The sequence below is a fragment of the Xenopus tropicalis genome, chromosome 2 (assembly GCF_000004195.4).
Source record: "Xenopus tropicalis strain Nigerian chromosome 2, UCB_Xtro_10.0, whole genome shotgun sequence".
Lineage (NCBI taxonomy): Eukaryota > Metazoa > Chordata > Amphibia > Anura > Pipidae > Xenopus > Xenopus tropicalis.
The window spans coordinates 2,082,452-2,088,451 of NC_030678.2; positions in this window are offsets into that span (position 1 = coordinate 2,082,452).

Genomic DNA, 6,000 nt, shown 5'->3' on the forward strand with positions numbered 1-6,000 from the left:
CTGGTACCGACACGGGCTCGGGTCTCTGGGTAGAACTGTATTACTTATGTACTGGTACCGACACGGCTCGGGCCTCTGGGTAGAACTGTATTACTTATGTACTGGTACCGACACGGGCTCGGGTCTCTGGGTAGAACTGTATTACTTATGTACTGGTACCGACACGGGCTTGGGCCTCTGGGTAGAACTGTATTACTTATGTACTGGTACCGACACGGGCTCGGGTCTCTGGGTAGAACTGTATTACTTATGTACTGGTACCGACACGGGCTCGGGCCTCTGGGTAGAACTGTATTACTTATGTACTGGTACCGACACGGGCTCGGGTCTCTGGGTAGAACTGTATTACTTATGTACTGGTACCGACACGGGCTCGGGCCTCTGGGTAGAACTGTATTACTTATGTACTGGTACCGACACGGGCTCGGGCCTCTGGGTAGAACTGTATTACTTATGTACTGGTACCGACACGGGCTTGGGCCTCTGGGTAGAACTGTATTACTTATGTACTGGTACCGACACGGCTTGGGCCTCTGGGTAGAACTGTATTACTTATGTACTGGTACCGACACGGGCTCGGGCCTCTGGGTAGAACTGTATTACTTATGTACTGGTACCGACACGGGCTCGGGCCTCTGGGTAGAACTGTATTACTTATGTACTGGTACCGACACGGGCTCGGGCCTCTGGGTAGAACTGTATTACTTATGTACTGGTACCGACACGGGCTCGGGTCTCTGGGTAGAACTGTATTACTTATGTACTGGTACCGACACGGGCTCGGGCCTCTGGGTAGAACTGTATTACTTATGTACTGGTACCGACACGGGCTCGGGCCTCTGGGTAGAACTGTATTACTTATGTACTGGTACCGACACGGGCTCGGGCCTCTGGGTAGAACTGTATTACTTATGTACTGGTACCGACACGGGCTCGGGTCTCTGGGTAGAACTGTATTACTTATGTACTGGTACCGACACGGGTTCTGTGTTTTCATTCTGTATTGGGCTTTATATTTTCCCAGCAGGACGCCTCATTCTGTAGCTCCCTCTGGTGTCCATGTGATGGTACTACAGAGGGAAATATACAAATGCACAGAGTGCTCCTGCCTAGCGATGGTTCAATGCATCTACTACTCATTCACTAATGTATCTCATAAAACTTAAGTTGCGATAGGGAAATCCTGCATTTGCCCTGACATGGGGCAGTTAAATGTAAGGGCAGATGTAGGGGCAGGATACAGATGCAGAGTAGAATAATATTCCCTTGTTATGTTCTGCCCTTTTTGGGGTGCAGGGACCCCGGGGAGGAGTAGTTGGCAGTTGGTTCCTTTCCCCAGAAAGAATTTAATTGTGTTTATTTCAGGGAAAACATTAACTCTATTTTTGCACTTTCTGCCGTTGCTATGGAAATGAATAACGGAAACAGATTAAACATTAGGAGACCGAACTCATCAAATTCCATTTAAAGGAAAAGCAGCAACTCTCACTATACCCAAATAATACGCAGCCTTTTATTGGTTGGGACTTGGGCCCTGCATTCCTGACAAACGTAGCACTAGATTGGGTGTAAGCAGCAGTCCTGCCCTGCTTTATGGCTGAGATTCTAGCTATCTGTATAACAGAGCATTCTGTCACAGTGGCACAGATCCTATCTGATCCCCCCATTGTAAGCAGCAGTCCTGCCCTGCTTTATGGCTGAGATTCTAGCTATCTGTATAACAGAGCATTCTGTCACAGTGGCACAGATCCTATCTGATCCCCCCATTGTAAGCAGCAGTCCTGCCCTGCTTTATGGCTGAGATTCTAGCTATCTGTATAACAGAGCATTCTGTCACAGTGGCACAGATCCTATCTGATCCCCCCATTGTAAGCAGCAGTCCTGCCCTGCTTTATGGCTGAGATTCTAGCTATCTGTATAACAGAGCATTCTGTCACAGTGGCACAGATCCTATCTGATCCCCCCATTGTAAGCAGCAGTCCTGCCCTGCTTTATGGCTGAGATTCTAGCTATCTGTATAACAGAGCATTCTGTCACAGTGGCACAGATCCTATCTGATCCCCCCATTGTAAGCAGCAGTCCTGCCCTGCTTTATGGCTGAGATTCTAGCTATCTGTATAACAGAGCATTCTGTCACAGTGGCACAGATCCTATCTGATCCCCCCATTGTAAGCAGCAGTCCTGCCCTGCTTTATGGCTGAGATTCTAGCTATCTGTATAACAGAGCATTCTGTCACAGTGGCACAGATCCTATCTGATCCCCCCATTGTAAGCAGCAGTCCTGCCCTGCTTTATGGCTGAGATTCTAGCTATCTGTATAACAGAGCATTCTGTCACAGTGGCACAGATCCTATTTGATGAGGGTTTGAGAGAAGGTGATGCCTGGGGTGGGGGGTAAATTTGGCAGTCGATGGGTGAAGTCTGTAGCCATGAAAGGACCCTTGGTCTGAACCCACCAACTGGGAATTCCCTCCGAGCTGCACAGAAGCTTCTGTCGGCTACATGATCCAAACACGGGAAGAAGAGAAGGAACTAAGGGGAAAGTGTGAGGGGGGAGGGGTGCATTTATTATCTTGCCCTACTGTCTCCATCTTGCCCTACTGTCTCCATCTTGCCCTACCGTCTCCATCTTGCCCTACCGTCTCCATCTTGCCCTACCGTCTCCATCTTGCCCTACCGTCTCCATCTTGCCCTACCGTCTCCATCTTGCCCTACGGTCTCCATCTTGCCCTACGGTCTCCATCTTGTCCTACCGTCTCCATCTTGCCCTACCGTCCCCATCTTGTCCCACTGTCTCCATCTTGCCCTACCGTCCCCATCTTGTCCCACTGTCTCCATCTTGCCCTACCGTCTCCATCTTGTCCTACCGTCTCCATCTTGCCCTACCGTCTCCATCTTGCCCTACCGTCTCCATCTTGCCCTACCGTCTCCATCTTGCCCTACCGTCTCCATCTTGTCCTACCGTCTCCATCTTGTCCTACCGTCTCCATCTTGTCCTACCGTCTCCATCTTGCCCTACCGTCCCCATCTTGTCCCACTGTCTCCATCTTGCCCTACTGTCCCCATCTTGTCCCACTGTCTCCATCTTGCCCTACCGTCTCCATCTTGTCCTACCGTCTCCATCTTGCCCTACCGTCTCCATTTTGCCCTACCGTCTCCATTTTGCTCTACCGTCTCCATCTTGCCCTACCGTCTCCATCTTGCCCTACCGTCTCCATCTTGCCCTACCGTCTCCATCTTGTCCTACCGTCTCCATCTTGCCCTACCGTCCCCATCTTGTCCCACTGTCTCCATCTTGCCCTACCGTCCCCATCTTGTCCCACTGTCTCCATCTTGCCCTACCGTCTCCATCTTGTCCTACCGTCTCCATCTTGCCCTACTGTCTCCATCTTGCCCTACCGTCTCCATCTTGCCCTACCGTCTCCATCTTGCCCTACCGTCTCCATCTTGTCCTACCGTCTCCATCTTGTCCTACCGTCTCCATCTTGCCCTACCGTCCCCATCTTGTCCCACTGTCTCCATCTTGCCCTACTGTCCCCATCTTGTCCCACTGTCTCCATCTTGCCCTACCGTCTCCATCTTGTCCTACCGTCTCCATCTTGCCCTACCGTCTCCATTTTGCCCTACCGTCTCCATTTTGCTCTACCGTCTCCATCTTGCCCTACCGTCTCCATCTTGCCCTACCGTCTCCATCTTGCCCTACCGTCTCCATCTTGCCCTACCGTCCCCATCTTGTCCTACTGTCTCCATCTTGCCCTACCGTCTCCATCTTGCCCTACCGTCTCCATCTTGCCCTACCGTCTCCATCTTGCCCTACCGTCTCCATCTTGCCCTACTGTCCCCATCTTGCCCTACCGTCTCCATCTTGCCCTACCGTCTCCATCTTGCCCTACCATCTCCATCTTGCCCTACCGTCTCCATCTTGCCCTACCGTCTCCATCTTGTCCTACCGTCTCCATCTTGCCCTACCGTCTCCATTTTGCCCTACCGTCTCCATTTTGCTCTACCGTCTCCATTTTGCTCTACCGTCTCCATCTTGCCCTACCGTCTCCATCTTGCCCTACTGCCTCCATCTTGCACTACCGTCTCCATCTTGCCCTACCGTCTCCATTTTGCCCTACCGTCTCCATTTTGCTCTACCGTCTCCATTTTGCTCTACCGTCTCCATTTTGCTCTACTGTCTCCATCTTGCCCTACCGTCTCCATTTTGCTCTACTGTTTCCATTTTGCTCTACTGTCTCCATCTTGCCCTACCGTCTCCATCTTGCCCTACTGCCTCCATCTTGCCCTACCATCTCCATCTTGCCCTACCGTCTCCATTTTGCCCTACCGTCTCCATTTTGCTCTACCGTCTCCATTTTGCTCTACTGTCTCCATCTTGCCCTACCGTCTCCATTTTGCCCTACTGTCTCCATTTTGCTCTACTGTCTCCATTTTGCTCTACTGTCTCCATTTTGCCCTACTGTCTCCATTTTGCTCTACTGTCTCCATTTTGCTCTACTGTCTCCATTTTGCCCTACTGTCTCCATTTTGCCCTACTATGTCTATCTTGCCTGTTTCTGTCTTGCTCTACTGATGCCTCTTTGCCCCACTATCCCTACAATCTTGCCCTACTGTCACCTTCTTGCCCTCCTGTGCCCACACTGCTCTCTCTCTCCATCTCCCCAATACAGAGGTATTGTTTGCATTTTCCTGCTTATCCTGCAGTCGGGCATTCCAACCCCTGCCTGGTTGCTAGTGTCAGTGATGCTGAATAACCATGTGACGGTGAATATCCCTGACTCTCTCTGGTTCTGGGAGCTGGTGAGTTGGGTTCATGGCCCAAATGAGCCAATTACAGTAATTAATATAAAGTCGCTCATCTTCATTATCAGAGAGTCCTGCGGTTCTTGGCCGGGGTGCAGCACAGAGAGGAGGAGGAGGAGGAAGGCTGAGAGATAAGGCAAATAACCATCTAATGACTTGCAGCCGGCGCTGCCCCCCCGCGGGACCCCTAAATGAGGTTAAGAGCGAGCGCCAGTTGCCCGAGGCTCCGATCCTGCCGGCGCAGATCTCAGTTATTAAAGCCTAATAGGGAACCCGACACGAGGGGCCCCCCCACTAATATTATTAGCGCCTGTAGGGGCCACGGCATGACATTTGGAAGCTGTTAGTGGTATTTAGCCGCACAGTGATGTCAATGGGAAAGAGGCGCGGGGGGCGAGTGTCGTAATGGCGGGCAGAGCGTCCGGATCAGCGCCGGGAGACCCACAAGGACCCGCCGGCTCCGGCTCAGCTCCAGGGAAGGTCACAGGTCGGAGCTGCGAGTGACAAGCGTGAAACCCGGTTTCTCAGCTTCAATAGAAACTCTCAGCCCAAAAGTTCAGCCTTTTGCTCACGGAATTTCTACTCCAAAGACTCCGAAGGGGGAAAATTCCTTGTTGCCCCCAAAATGCCACTGAGACTGGATCTGCCCTGTCCCCAAGGGACTCATAGCAATCCCACTCGCCCTGTACCCTGTATTTGTTATACTTAGGCATCCGGCCCTTTCTTAAATGTATCTGATGTTTCTGCCAGCACAGGGGTTCTCTTTCCATTGCTGCCCCAGTCCAGTTCCACTGTGGGTCGGTACCAAGGGACTCATAGCAATCCCACTAGCCCTGTACCCTGTATTTTTTATTACTTAGGCATCCGGCCCTTTCTTAAATGTATCTGCCAGCACAGGGGTTCTCTTTCCATTGCTGCCCTAGTCCAGACCCGCTGCGGGTCGGTACCAAGGTCCTGAGGGCAAATTACTGGATATAAAAAAATAAAAGGGTGGGTTCACCCCTAGTATGTTATAGAATGGCCAGTTCTAAGCAACTTTTCAGTTGGTCTTCATTATTCATCTTGTACAGTTTTTGAATTATTTGCCTCTTCTGCCTCTTTGCAGCTTTCAAATGGGGGTCACTGACCCCGGCAGCCAAACCCTATTGCTCTGTGAGGCTCCAGTTTTATTGTTACTTTTTATAACTTGTTTTT